The sequence below is a fragment of the Pongo pygmaeus genome, chromosome 23 (genome assembly GCF_028885625.2).
Source record: "Pongo pygmaeus isolate AG05252 chromosome 23, NHGRI_mPonPyg2-v2.0_pri, whole genome shotgun sequence".
NCBI classification, from domain to species: Eukaryota; Metazoa; Chordata; class Mammalia; order Primates; family Hominidae; genus Pongo; species Pongo pygmaeus.
In genome coordinates, this window is record NC_085931.1 from 27,354,997 (window position 1) to 27,369,260 (window position 14,264).

A 14,264-nucleotide genomic window follows, 5' to 3' on the forward strand; every position below is an offset into this window, starting at 1 on the left:
AAAAACTTTCAAAAAATCGATGAATCCACGAGCTGTCTTTTGGAAAAGATTAACAAATTAGATAGACCACTAGCCAGACTAATAAAGAAGAAAAGAGAAAAGAATCAAATAGACACAATAAAAAATGATAAAGTGGATATCACCACTGACCCCACAGAAATACAAACTAGCATCAGAGGATACTATAAACACCTCTATGCAAATAAACTAGAAAATCTAGAAGAAATGGGCAAATACCTGGACACATACACCCTCCCAAGACTAAACCAGAAGGAAGTCGAATCCCTGAATAGGCCAATAACAAGTTCTGAAATTGAGGCAGTAATTAATTGCCTACCAACCAAAAAGAGCCCAGGACCAGATGGATTCACAGCCGAATTCTACCAGAGGCACAAAGAGGAGCTGATATCATTCCTTCTGAAACTATTCCAAAAAATAGAAAAAGATGGACTCCTCCCTAACTCATTTTGTGAGGCCAGCATCATCCTGACACCAAAACCTGGCAAAGACACACAAAGAAAGAAAATTTCAGGCCAATATCCCTGATGAACATCGATGCAAAAATCCTCAATAAAATACTGGCAAATTGAATCTAGCAGCACATTAAAAAGCTTATCCACCACGATCAAACTGGCTTCATTCCTGGGATGCAAGGCTGGTTCAACATACGAAAATCAATACACATAATCCATCATATAAACAGAACCAATGACAAAAACCACATGATTATCTCAATAGATGCAGAAAAGGCCTTCAATAAAATTCAACACCCCTTCGTGCTAAAAAATCTCAATAAACTAGGTATTGATGGGATGTATCTCAAAATAATAAGAGCTATTTATGACAAACCCACAGCCAATATCATACTGAATGGGCAAAAACTGGAAGCATTCCCTTTGAAAACTGGCACAAGACAAGGATGCCCTCTCTCACCACTCCTATTCAACATAGTATTGGAAGTTCTGGCCAGCACAATCAGAGAAAGAAATAAAGGGTATTCAATTAGGAAAAGAGGAAGTCAAGTTGTCTCTGTTTGCAGATGACACGATTGTATACTTAGAAAACCCCATCGTCTCAGCCCAAAATCTCCTTAAGCTGATAAGCAACTTCAGTGAAGTCTCAGAATACAAAATCCACGTGCAAAAATCACAAGTATTCTTATAAACCAATAATAGCCAAATCCTGAGTGAACTCCCAATCACAATTGCTTCAAAGAGAATAAAATGCCTAGGAATAGAACTTACAAGGGATGGGAAGGACCTCTTCAAGGAGAACTACACACCACTGCTCAAGGAAATAAGAGAGGACAGAAACAAATGGAAAAACATTCCATGCTCATGGATAGGAAGAATCAATATCATGAAAATGGCCATACTGCCCAAAGAAATTTACGAATTCAATGCTATTCCCATCAAGCTACCATTGACTTCACAGAATTAGAAAAATCTACTTTAAATTTCATAAGGAACCAAAGAAGAGCCCATATCGCCAAGACTGTCCTAAGCAAAAAGAACAAACATGGAGGCATCATGCTACCTGACTTAAAACTATACTATGAGGCTACAGGCACCAAAACATGGGACTGGTACCAAAACAGATATATTGACCAATGGAACAGAACAGAGGCCTCAGAAATCACCACACATCTACAACCATCCGACTTTTGACAAGGCTGACAAAAACAAGCAATGGGGAAAGGATTCCCTGTTTAATAAATGGTGTTGGGAAAACTGGGTAGCCATATGCAGGGAACTGAAATTGGACCCCTTCCTTACACCTCATACAAAAATTAACTCAAGATGGATTAAAGACTTAAACGTAAGACCTAAAACCACAAAAACCGTGGAAAAAAACCTAGGCAATACCATTAAGCACACAGGCATGGGCAAAGACTTCATGAATAGAACACCAAAAGCAATGGCAACAAAAGCCAAAACAGACAAATAGGATCTAATTAAGCTAAACAGCTTCTACACAGCAAAAGAAACTATCATCAGAGTGAACAGGCAAACAACAGAATGGGAGAATATTTCTGCAATCTATCCATCTGACAAAGGGCTAATATCCAGAATCTACGAGGAACTTAAACAAATTTACAAGAAAAATTCAAACAATCCCATCAAAAAGGGGCCAAAGGATAATAGACGCTTCTCAAAAGAAGACATTTATGCAGCCAACAAACATGAAAAAAAGCTCATCATCACTGGTCATTACAGAAATGCAAATCAAAACCACAATGAGATACCATCTCATGCCAGTTAGAATGGTGATCATTAAAAAGTCAGGAAACAACAGATGCTGGAGAGGATGTGGAGAAATAGGAACACTTTTACACTGTTGGTGGGAGTGTAAATTAGTTCAATCACTGTGAAAGACAGTGTGGCGATTCCTCGAGGATCTAGAACTAGAAATACCATTTGACCCAGCAATCCCATTACTGGGTATATACCCAAAGGATTATAAATCATTCTACTATAAAGACAAGTACACCTGTATGTTTATTGCAGCACTATTCACAATAGCAAAGACTTGGAACCAACCCGGATGCCCCTCAATGATAGACTGGATAAAGAAAATGTGGCACATATGCACCATAGAATACTATGCAGCCATAAAAAAGAATGAGTTCACGTCCTTTGCAGGGACATGAATGAAGCTGGAAACCATCATTGTCAGCAAACTTACCCTAGAACAGAAAACCAAACACCACATGTTCTCACTCATAAGTAGGAGGTGAACAATGAGACCACATGGACAGAGGGAGGGAAACATCACACATCGGGGCCTGTCAAGGGGTGGGGAGATAAGGGAGGGGATAGCATTAGGAGAAATACTTAATGTAGATGACAGGTTGATGGGTGCAGCAAACCACTATGGCGCATGTATACCTATGTAACAAACCTGCACGTTCTGCACACGTATCCCAGAATTTAAAGTATAATAAAAATAAATAAATAAATATAAATATAAAATATAGTATGGAATAGAAAAAAATCTAAATGATGCCCCTTAAAAAAGTTGAAAAGTAAGAAAAAACCAAACCCCAAATTAGAAGGAAATAAATATTACAGTTCAGAGCAGAAATAAATAAAATTTAGAGTGAAAAAAATAAAATATCAATGAAACAAAAATTTTGCTTTTTTGAAAAGATAAACAAAATTGATAATCCTTTAGCTACATTAACAAAAAATGAGTCAAGCCTTAAATAAAATCAGAGACAAAAAAGGAGACATTACATCTGATAAGACAAAAATTCAAAGGACCATCAGAGACTATTATGAGCAACAATATGCCAAAAATTGGAAAACCTGGAAGATATGGATTAATTCCTACACAAATACAACCTAGCAAGGTTGAATCATGAAGAAATAGAAAACCTGAACAGACCAAGAAGTCACAAGATAGACGCAGTAATAAACTCCCATCAAAGAAAAACCCAAGACCTGATGGCTTCCCTGCTGATTTTCTACCAAACATATGAAGAACTAACATCAATTCTTCTCAAACTATTCCAAAATGTTGAGGAGGATGGAATACTTCTAAACTCATCCTATGAAGCACTATCCTGATACCAAAAACAGACAAAGATAAAACAAAAAAAGGAAACATCCCTGATGTTTATAACAATATATTATAAAGATAATTATCAAGTGAGATTCATCTCAGGGATGCAAGGAGGGTTCAACATATGCAAAGAAATGAACATGATACACCACATTAATAGATTCAAAAACAAAAACCATATGATCATTTCAAAACATGACAAAAAGTTATTTGATAAAATGCTACATCCCTTGACAATAAAAACTCTCAACAAACCAGATATAGAAGGAACTTACCTCAAAACAATAAAGGCTTTACATGCAAAACCCACAGCTAGCATCATACTGAACAGGGAAAAATGAAAAGCCTTTCCTCTAAAATCTGGAACAAGACAAGAATGCCCACTTTCACACGGTTATTCAACATGGTACTAGAAGTCCTAGCCAGAGCAATGAGAAGGGAGAAAGAAAGGGCATCCAAATTGAAAAGGAAGAAGTAAAATTGTCCTTGTTTGCAGACAATATAATCTTATATTTAGGAAAACTTAAAAATGCCAAAAGGCTGTTGGAACAGATAAATAAATTCAGAAAAGATGCAGGATACAAAATCAATGTGTAAAAATCAGTAGTATTTCTATATGTCAACAGCAAACAGTCTAAAAAAGAAATTAAGAAAGCAATCCCATTTACAGTAGCTACAAAAAATACTTAGAAATAATCTTAAAGAAGTAAAAGATCTCAACAATGAAAGTATAAAATATTTATTAAAGAAATTAAAAAGGACATGAAAATGGAACAATACCCCATGATCATGATTGCAAAAATTAATATTGTTAAAATATCCACACTACCTAAAGAAATCTGCAGAATCAATGCCTATCAAAATACATTCAGTATTCTCTACAGAAATAGAAACAAAGATTCTAAAATTTATATGAAACCACACAAGAATCAGAACAGCCAAAGCAACCCTGAGCAAAAAGAACAAAACTGGAAGAATCATACTACCTGACTTCCATTGGAGAAAAGCTGAGTGTTGGGAAAAAAGCTGAGGCAGGGCTTGTATGTCTGACATAATGTAAAAGAGTCTCGGAACATGTCCAGGGTCCAGGGTCTAAAACCCCTTTCGGCCTTTGGAACACCAAGTTCTGTGCCAAAGGGTGGAAAGGCTGCCCTGCCGCACCATAATCTAAGCCCAGGGCATAAAACCCCTCGTGGCTTGGATGGAATCCAGGGCTCAGGGCATAAAACCCCTAGTGGCCTCTGGAATGTGTCTAGACTTGCTGGCTCCTTGCTTCTAGCATTCCCAGGCTCATAGGTTGATTGTATCTTAAACTAGAAGAACATGTTTCCATTATCTCAAGTAGCAGAACATGTTCCATATGCTTCAAAGAAAATGCTAAACCGTCACAGGTGTAGATCATGCGCTTGATGCATCGCTACCTTTCAACCCCTACATCCTCACCACCTGTTTCTTTGTTTGATCACGAATAAATAGTGTGGGCTCCCAGAGCTTGGGGCCTTCACAGCCTCCATACATTGGCCCCTTGGTCCCACTTTCACTCTTAAATTGTCTTTTCTCATTCCTTTGACTCCACCGCCCCCATGGCCTGGTGTTGGGTCTGATCACCCCAACATTCCTGGCGCCCAACATGGGGCAACAAAGACCCTGGTGAAGGAAGGCTAGAGCGTATGAAAGTGGAGGATGCATCATCAGAGGACACCTGAAGACAGCTGAAAGAAATTTGGTGGGAAAGCTGAGTGCTCGGAAGAACCAGGGTAACAATGGGACAAAGTGAAAGCAAATTTTCTGCTTATTTGAATTTCTTAAGGCATTTATTACAAAGAGGGGGAGTGAAAGTTAGTACTCAAAATTTGTTATCACTCTTTAGTACAGTAAAACAGTTTTGCCCATGGTTCCCAGAACAAGCGACTATGGAGTTGGATGAATGGGAGAAAATTGGCAGAGATTTTAAAAAGGCGTATAAAGATGGAGCAAAAATTCCAGTTTCCGTTTGGTCAATGTGGGCAGCTCTTGAGCCATTTCAAACAGATGATGAGGCAGATTCAGATGAGGAAGAGAAGGACGAGTGTAAAAAACTAACTTCAGATTCTGAATGCGAGAAGCAAAAACCAGAAAAGGTTAAAGAAAAGAAAGGGAAACTGAAAAAAGAATGTTTTACTAGCTGTCGGCTCCATCTGCTGAATTAAGTGAATGGCCGCCTCCACTCTCTCCCCTTAATGGGAGAGAAAATGAATTAACTGAAAAACTTAACTGCTCCCGGAGTTGCAGCATTAAAACCTGGAGCAATTGGTGATGCTATACAAAATTCTATTCAAAAAGCTAGAGCTGAGGGAGACCTTGAAGCATGGCAATTTCCAGTTACTATAACTCAGCAAGGAGGAAAGAATATAGCTAATTGGGCCACTTTTCCTTTTAAGTTATTAAAGGAATTTAAGCAAGCCATTAGTCAATATGGACTGAACTCTGTGGCTCTTGATAACAGGTTAATACCATATGACTGGGATACCTTAACAAAATCTGTTCTCACTCCATCTCAGTATTTACAGTTTAAAACTTGGTGGGCTGATGAAGTTCAAACTCAGGCAAGGGAAAACACACAAGTGCAGCCACCTGTGCCTGTTTCCTTTGAACAGTTAATGGGAATCGGCCCTAATTGGGGTTGATTAAAAAATCAAGCAGTAATGGAGGATGCTGCCATTGTTCAGCTGTGCTTGTGTCTTACAGGCATAGGAAAGGATAAATCTTACAGGGGAAAATATCCTTCTTTCAGTTCTGTCCGACAAGGACCTAAAGAACCATATATTGATATTATTGCTTGGTTCCAAGAGGCTGTGTATAAAGCCCTAACTGATAAAACAGCTCAGGATGTTGTAATACAGCTTCTTGCATACGATAATGCTAATGCAGAGTGTCAAACTGCTATTAAACCCCTGAGAGGGAGGGCTCATTTAGCTGAATATATTAAGGCTTGCGACTGCATTGGAGGTAACTTACATAAGGCTACTCTTTTAGCTCAGGCTATGGCTGGATTGAAAGTAGGAAAGAATATGCCCCGTTTCTCAGGCTCTTGCTTTAATTGAGGGCAATTTGGACACACACACACAAAAAAGGAATGTAGAAAAGGAAAATAAAAAGGCTGGACAACATTTGTCTCTAAAGTTGTTGGCCTTCATAGAGATTTGTGAAAACTGTTTGCATATTAGGGAAATTAGCTTTCTCTATAGTGTAATTTGCAATGATCTTCCCTGCTTTTGTTTGCTTTATGACTTTAAGATGGTTTCTACTTTAAAGAATTTTTTGCAATTCTATTTTTTGTTATCTTTTATGGCTCTAAATTTGTGTCTTATTTAAAAAGTCCTTCCTCACTTCAAGATAATAATAAAAATGTAATAAAACAAAAATATTAAAATAAGGCTGGAGAAGATATATGGTGGAGGGATGCACATACAAAGAGCTGGGGAAAAGTAAAGATAATTGTATAGAGAAGAGGATTTGCTTGTGTCTCTCCAGGTGACAATCAGGTGCCTGTGTGGGTGTCCACCAAACATCTGAAGATCTATCATGAGCCACAGCATCTAGTGGACCCACCTGTACAGTGCAAATTGAAGGTTTAAGGACTGCTTTTAAGCCTAGATTTGCTTTCTCTGCCCATTCTGTCAGAAGAGGCCTGTTTCTCATTATCAGTGGAAAGTTTTACCCCATGGTAACTAACCAAAGAGGCAGAAGCTGAGTTACAGCTTGTAGAACAAATGCGTCAGCAATGGCATGCCTCCTGGCTACAGCCACAAAAGTTTTTGCATCTGTTTCACTGGATTTACTAACGTGGGGTCGAGGGTATGCTTGTGTTTTTGCAGGAGATGAACAAACCGTGTGGGTGCCCTCAAGATGTGTACGACCATGGAGTGGGAGACTGGAGGGACCCATGGATCCCAACCATGGACCTGGTTCCCCCAGTACAAGCCATGAGCCAGTTGAGTCTGAATGCAAAGATGGAACAAGGACCAAATGGAGTCATGCTGACATCAACCCCTATAACATGGGGACAGATCAAGAAAACCACACAGGAAGCTGAGAAACTGCTGGAGCGCCAGGGTTTTACCTTTTGCTGGGATTCAGAGGTACAACAGATGTTTAACTGAACAATGCTTTCTGACTGAGCTCCTCTCTACCCTGAATACAAAAAACGCTAATAGTTAGGCAGGAATATCATCACCCCTATTCAGCACGAAGAAGTTACAGAAGATGGACCTTCATCCTTCTGCAACCCTTAGGATTAAGGGTCCTCTTGTAAAAGGGAAAGGGAAAATATGTAAGAAGCATTCAAACCAGAGCGACTCCATTTTGAATAAGGGCCAATGCATCCTAATGAGGAAGGGATGAAAATGAATATATCCATAGGATATAAATATCCCCCACTAGGCCTGGGACCTTTTGTTGGATGTTTACAGATTGACACACAAGTCTGGTTAGCAATAGTCCCCAGAAAAAATAAATCACAGGCTGCTTTGCATATGATTTCAGAAAGTAGTTTAAAATATAATTATTCCAATCCTAAAATTCTGGATTTCCATCTGAATAAGCTCAAATGTAAACAAAATAGAGTTTGGTTTGAAGGTATGGATGCTTGAACTTGGGAAGATGATATACCAAGGCCGAGGTGCTACAAAATAATTCCCATAGAATCATCGATTAGTCCCCTAAGGGGATCTTTAAAGAAAATTGCACCAGAAGGCCCTCTTGTGACACAAATGTAGTAAGCTGATGGAGTCGTTGGTGAATAAATCATATACAATATATTCAGACGGAAGCTAATGCCCCTATTATATGGAATCCTGCTGGCATTGTTGCCCCTAGTCCAAAAATGATATCTCCTGCCATAGGACAGGAACATTCAAAATTATGGAAATTAGCTATAGCTCAAAGTTCAATCAAAATTTGGGAGGGTAAATATAACAAGTATAAAGGGGAGGGAGGTAAAAATAAACATGCTCTCTTTTTTTTCCAACAGGACCTTTTGGATTCAAAGTTGTGTTCAGCCACCTTTTATGCTAGCAATAAGGAAATGTTACTAACTTTTAATAAAAATCAGACTATCCTAATAATTAAAGCCAGAGAAGGAGTTTGGATCCCTGTGTCTCTAAATAGACCATGGGAGGCATCACCATCCATTCATATAGTAACTAAGCCTTAAAAAACTCTGATCCTGAAGATTTATAGTTGCTCTTATATTTGCTATAACTGGCCTTATTGCTGTTCCTACTACTGCTGCAGTAGCTGGTGTGGCTTTACATTCATCTGTGCAAACTGTTGAATTTGTCGATAAGTGGCAAAAGAACTCCACAAAATTTTGGAACTCTCAAGCTAAAAACAGTTTTGTATTACTCCCCATAGTTATAATGAAACAGAACACTGATGGGAAAAAATTAAATGCCATCTGGAGGGCAGAGATGAAAATCTCACCCTCAATATTGTAAAATTAAAAGAGCAGGTTTTTGAAGCCTCTCAGGCTCACTTGAACCTGCTCCCTGGAACTGATATTTTGAACAAGACAGCCGATGGGTTGTCTACAATCAGTCCTCTTAAATGGATTAAGGCCATTGAAAGCTCTACACTTGCAAATCCTGTTCTAATAATTATGTGCTTGTGCTGTCTCCTTTTAGTCTGCAGATGTGGAAGCTGCCGCTGGAGAGAAAGCTGCCGCTGGAGAGAAAGCTGCCATTGAGAACAAGCAATGATAGCTGTGGAGGTTTTATGAAAAAGAAAAGGGGGGCATGTTGAGGAAAAGCTGAGTGTTGGGAAAAAAGCTGAGGCAGGGCTTGCATGTCTGACATAATGTAAAAGAGTCTTGGAACATGTCCAGGGTCCAGGGTCTAAAACCCCTTGTGGCCTTTGGAACACCAAGTTCTGTGCCAAAAGGTGGAAGGCTGCCCGGCTGCACCATAATCTAAGCCCAGGGCATAAAACCCCTCGTGGCTTGGATGGAATCCAGGGCTCAGGGCATAAAACCCCTAGTGGCCTCTGGAATGTGTCTAGACTTGCTGGCTCCTTGCTTCTAGCATTCCCAGGTTCATAGATTGATTGTATCTTAAACTAGAAGAACATGTTTCCATTATCTCAAGTAGCAGAACATGTTCCATATGCTTCAAAGAAAGTGCTAAAGCATCACAGCTGTAGATCATGGGCTTGATGCATCACTACCTTTCAACCCCACATCCTCGCCACCTGTTTCTTTGTTTGATCACCAATAAATAGCATGGGCTCCCAGAGCTCGAAGCCTTCACAGCCTCCATACTAGCATTGGCCCCCTGGTCCCACTTTTACTCTTAACTTGTCTTTTCTCATTCCTTTCACTCCACCAGACTTCATAGCCCTCATGGCCTGGTGTTGCATCTGATCACTCCAACACTACCTAAAGAAATCTGCAGAGTCAATGCCTATCAAAATACCATTCTGTATTTTCTACAGAAATAGAAACAAAAACTCTAAAATTTATATGAAACCACACTAGAATCAGAACGCCAAAGCAACCCTGAGCAAAAAAGAACAAAACTGGAGGACTCATATTACCTGACTTCAAAATATACTACAAAGCTATAACCAAAACAGCATGGCACTGACTTAAAAATGGACACACAGTCCAATGGAACAGAATACAGATCTCAGAAATAAATTCATGCATTTACAGTCAACTCATTTTCAACAAAGATGCCAAGAGTATACATTGGGGAAAGAACAGTCTCTTCAATAAATGGTGCTGGGAAAAATAAATATCTATATGAATGTATGAATGAAACTAGAGCCCTATCTCTCACCCTATACAAAAATCAACTCAAAATTGATTAAACATGTAAATGTAAGACCTGAAACCATGAAACATGTAGAAGAAAACATTGAGAAAACAATTCAAAACATTGGTCTACCCAAAACGTTCTTGAATAGCACCTCAAATGCCCAGGTAATCAAAGCAAAAACTGACAAATGGAATTATATCAAGCTAAAAAGCTTCTATACAGCAAAGGAAAAAATTAATAAGGTATAGAAACAATCTACGCAATAGGAGAAAGTATTTTCAAACTATTCATCCAATAAGAAATTAATAGAATATATAAGGAACTCAAACAACTCAATGGACAAAAAATCAAATAATCAGATTACAAAATGGACAAAAGATCTGGATAGACATTTCTCCAAAGAAGACATCCAAATGGTCAATAGGTAAATGAAAAAATTATCAACATCACCAGTCATTAGGAAAATGCAAATCAAAATCACAATGAGATATCATCTCCCCCAGTTAAAATGGCTATTATCAAAAAGATAATAACAAATGCTGATAAGGGCATGGAGAAATGGGAATGCTCTATATACTCTTTGTAGGAATGTAAATTAGCACAGCCACTATGGAAAACAATATGGAGGTTCCTCAAAAAACTAAAACTAGAACTACCATATGATCCAGCAATCTCACTGCTGGGTATATAGCCAACATCTGTATTATCTTGAGGTTCACATCTGTGTCTTCCAATTAGAACTGGTTAAATTCTTCTGGTTCTCTGTAAGCTGAGAAAATGTGAATTACATCCTGAATGTTGTGCATGTTGTGTTTTGTGTAGACTGTGGGTTGCCATAATCCTTGGGAGAATGTTGATGTTTTGGTTTCTGCAGGAAATCAAGCTGGTTAGGTTGAGACTGCAAGTTCCATCTCTTCTCTGTGTGGTAGTGCCAAGCTGTGCTCAGTTCATATAGCTCTGTTACACTGGTTTGGGACTTTCCACACACATGTAGCTCAAGGTGAGCATAAGACTTGGGTGGTTTTGTGCTCAGAATTAGTAGATCCCTTCTCCAGCTCACTCTGCTCTAGAATCCTTTCCAGCTCCATTGGGCTCTTTCCTGGTTCCTCTACCTAGAAAGATGGCGTTTCCAGGAAAGTTTTAACCACTGGCCCCACTGTGCTGCTTTGTGTGGGCACACCCTGGAGGCAAATCCATGGAAGACAGAAAATTGACCTCTGTGTATTTGCTGCTCCAAGTTTTTCTCCAGTCCATACCCTGCCTCCTTTCATTTACTTCCCAGGGTCTTTGGGTAATTGTACTTTGTATGTGTCCAGAGTTTTAAGCTGTGATCTGGGAATGATATCCTGCAGTGGGTCTGCCACCACAGTGCAGCTGGAACTCCTAAGTCCTTTTCCAGGGTCCCTGTATCTCTCCCAAAATCCATCATCTCTTCACCCATTACATACACTTTTTGCTCACAGATTTAAAAAGTTAACATACTTATTTTAAAGTCTTTGTAGGCTAGCTCCAAAATCTGGGTCTATTCTGGTCTGTTTCTATGTACTGAGTTCTCTAAACTGTGGGTCAACTTTTACTATTTACTCATACGGCTAGTAATTTTTCATCGGATACTGAGTATCTGGGATCTGTTCTAGGAAAAGCCATGGAAATTGAATCTCAGTTCTTTCAAGAGTCAAATCTGTTCCAGAGTTTTGATTGTTCTTCAGTGCCTTCAAACAGTTGTTTTCTAATGTCTCAGTTTCTAACTGTTCAGTAGGTTTAGTATGATGCAAGCTATGCCACTACCATCAGAAACAATATCATCTTTCAGGACTTAAGAAAGCTTCCTTCCTATTCTCCATCTCCCCTTGGAATTTGGCAAACAGTGTCTAACTTTTCTGTAGAAACTACCCTGAGATATTGCTAATTGTCCTCTCACTCCCTCATCCACACAAGCGAAAACAAAGAGGACAGCACAGCCTGGCCAAGGGCCCATGGCAGTGCTGTTCCCAAGCTTTAGACAGTTCTTTCTCCTCAAATGTGCCATCTCACTACAGCAGACGACCATCAAACGCTGATCATGTACTGATATAGACATACTACATGCCCTGCCTTGTGTCCTCAGAGCATCTTAACACAGAAATCCGTAACACGACCTCCATAACATCCAGAACATCTTAACACAGAAATCCATTAACATGAGGCAGACAGCCCCAAATGCTGGGAGAGAGAACATAAAAAACTGCTGTGGTGATTCAAAGAAACCAGCTCTTGCTGGTAAGACTAACAGGAATTTCACAGAGGAGGAAGGAATGTAGAAAGTGGACCCTCACTGCTCATGCAGACAGACATTTACCTGTCTGTCTCCTTTTGCTTCAGCTGTGTCATGGGAGTGCAGGTGGTGGTGGCTGTTAGTATACCAAGCCTTCTACATAAAGTGTGTCCTGCAGATGAGCTGCACTGGTATCCTCAGTCTGTGTCAGCAAGGCAGGACTGTAGGACCCACCCCAGGTTCGCTGATGAAAACAAGCATCTCAGCAAGCTCCCCAGGTGTTCCACGTGCATGTGAAAGTATGAAGGGCACCAACACGAAGCACTGTGTCTTTTACAAGAATGACGACTGGAAGACCTCAGTTCTCTCTGTCCAGGCATTCATACATGCAATAGAGGGAAAGGGGCACAGGGAGAACCACAAGCAACATGGACTGGGCATCTGCCACTGTGCACTTCATGTGTGTTCTGTCACCTTACACCCATCAGCCTTTGAGTTAGTTGTTTCCATTCTGAAGATAAGGAAGTTGAAGGTCAAAGAGGTTAAATAAGTGGCCTAAGATGCCAAGAAAAGTGGCAGAACCTCAATTTGAAACCATATCTGGCCGATGCCAAGCCTGTGCCATGCTTTCCATTGCACTGTACTGCCTATCCCTCTGGTCTGGGACTCAATAGAGGCAGGTACCAGTGTGGTTCTGCCACTAACTAGTTTAGTGATCTTGGTTAATTCGTTCTATCTTTCTAGAACACAGATCTTCATGTATCAGTTGATGAAGGTGGAACTGCTGAAAGTTCACAAACAAAGGAATCGCATTGCTTCAGGAAAATGGGTGATGGAACTAGCCTTCAGATTGAGTGCTGGAGCCCCTGCTGTGTTACAGAAAAAGGAGTAGAAAACCAGGGGTGCAGCAAAGTGTGGGGCAAAGAGTTCAGGACAGATGTGAGGACACCTGGGTTCTAGTCCTGCCTCTACCATTTGATAGCTGTGAGCCTCAGGTGCTTCACCTATAAAATGGAGATAAATGATCTTCCTAGCTATCTCTCATATGTTTGACTGGTCCAAGTGAGATTATGTATGAAAATATTCTCACAGATGTCATGAAGTCCTCTATTAACACAGCCATTTGTCTGTCTGCCTTCATTTTCACAGCATGATTTAGGTATTTCTAAACTAACAAACCAAGGAGTGTGACTGTGATCTGTGTGCCACGGTAGCAACTGAGCACCAGCTCTGGCCAAGCCCATCCCCTCTGCACATTTGCCTGACCTTACACTGGGAATAACAGGTGATAAAACTGGTGCAGGCCCTGCCCCTGTGAGACAGCCAGTGGTGTCAGAGAAGCAGAGGTCATGGTTCCAGAGCAAGGAGTCCCTTGTGAAACCATCTGTGGTGATGGACATGCTGCCTATCTTTGCTAGTCACTTTAGTGGCTACTGAGCATTTGACTTGTGGCTACTAAAACTGAGAAACTGAACTGGAAATTTAATTTAATTTTAATTAGCTTAAATTTAAATAGCCATGACTGCAGCTACTGTGGAGCAGCACAGCTTAGAATTCAACTGAGCTATGGATCTGTCATCAATCTTAAGGTTTCATAGCTGTCCTCTTAAGGCCAACACATAAACCGACTTTGTTATTTGCAGTTCTGAAAC

At 39.9% G+C, this 14,264-nt stretch overlaps 1 protein-coding gene across 1 annotated transcript in view; it reads right to left on the reverse strand.

The window, feature by feature from the left end:
• The window catches only part of GAB4 (GRB2 associated binding protein family member 4), a 60,051-nt gene that overhangs the window by 19,106 nt on the left and 26,681 nt on the right, over window positions 1–14,264 (reverse strand). The window lies entirely within an intron of this gene.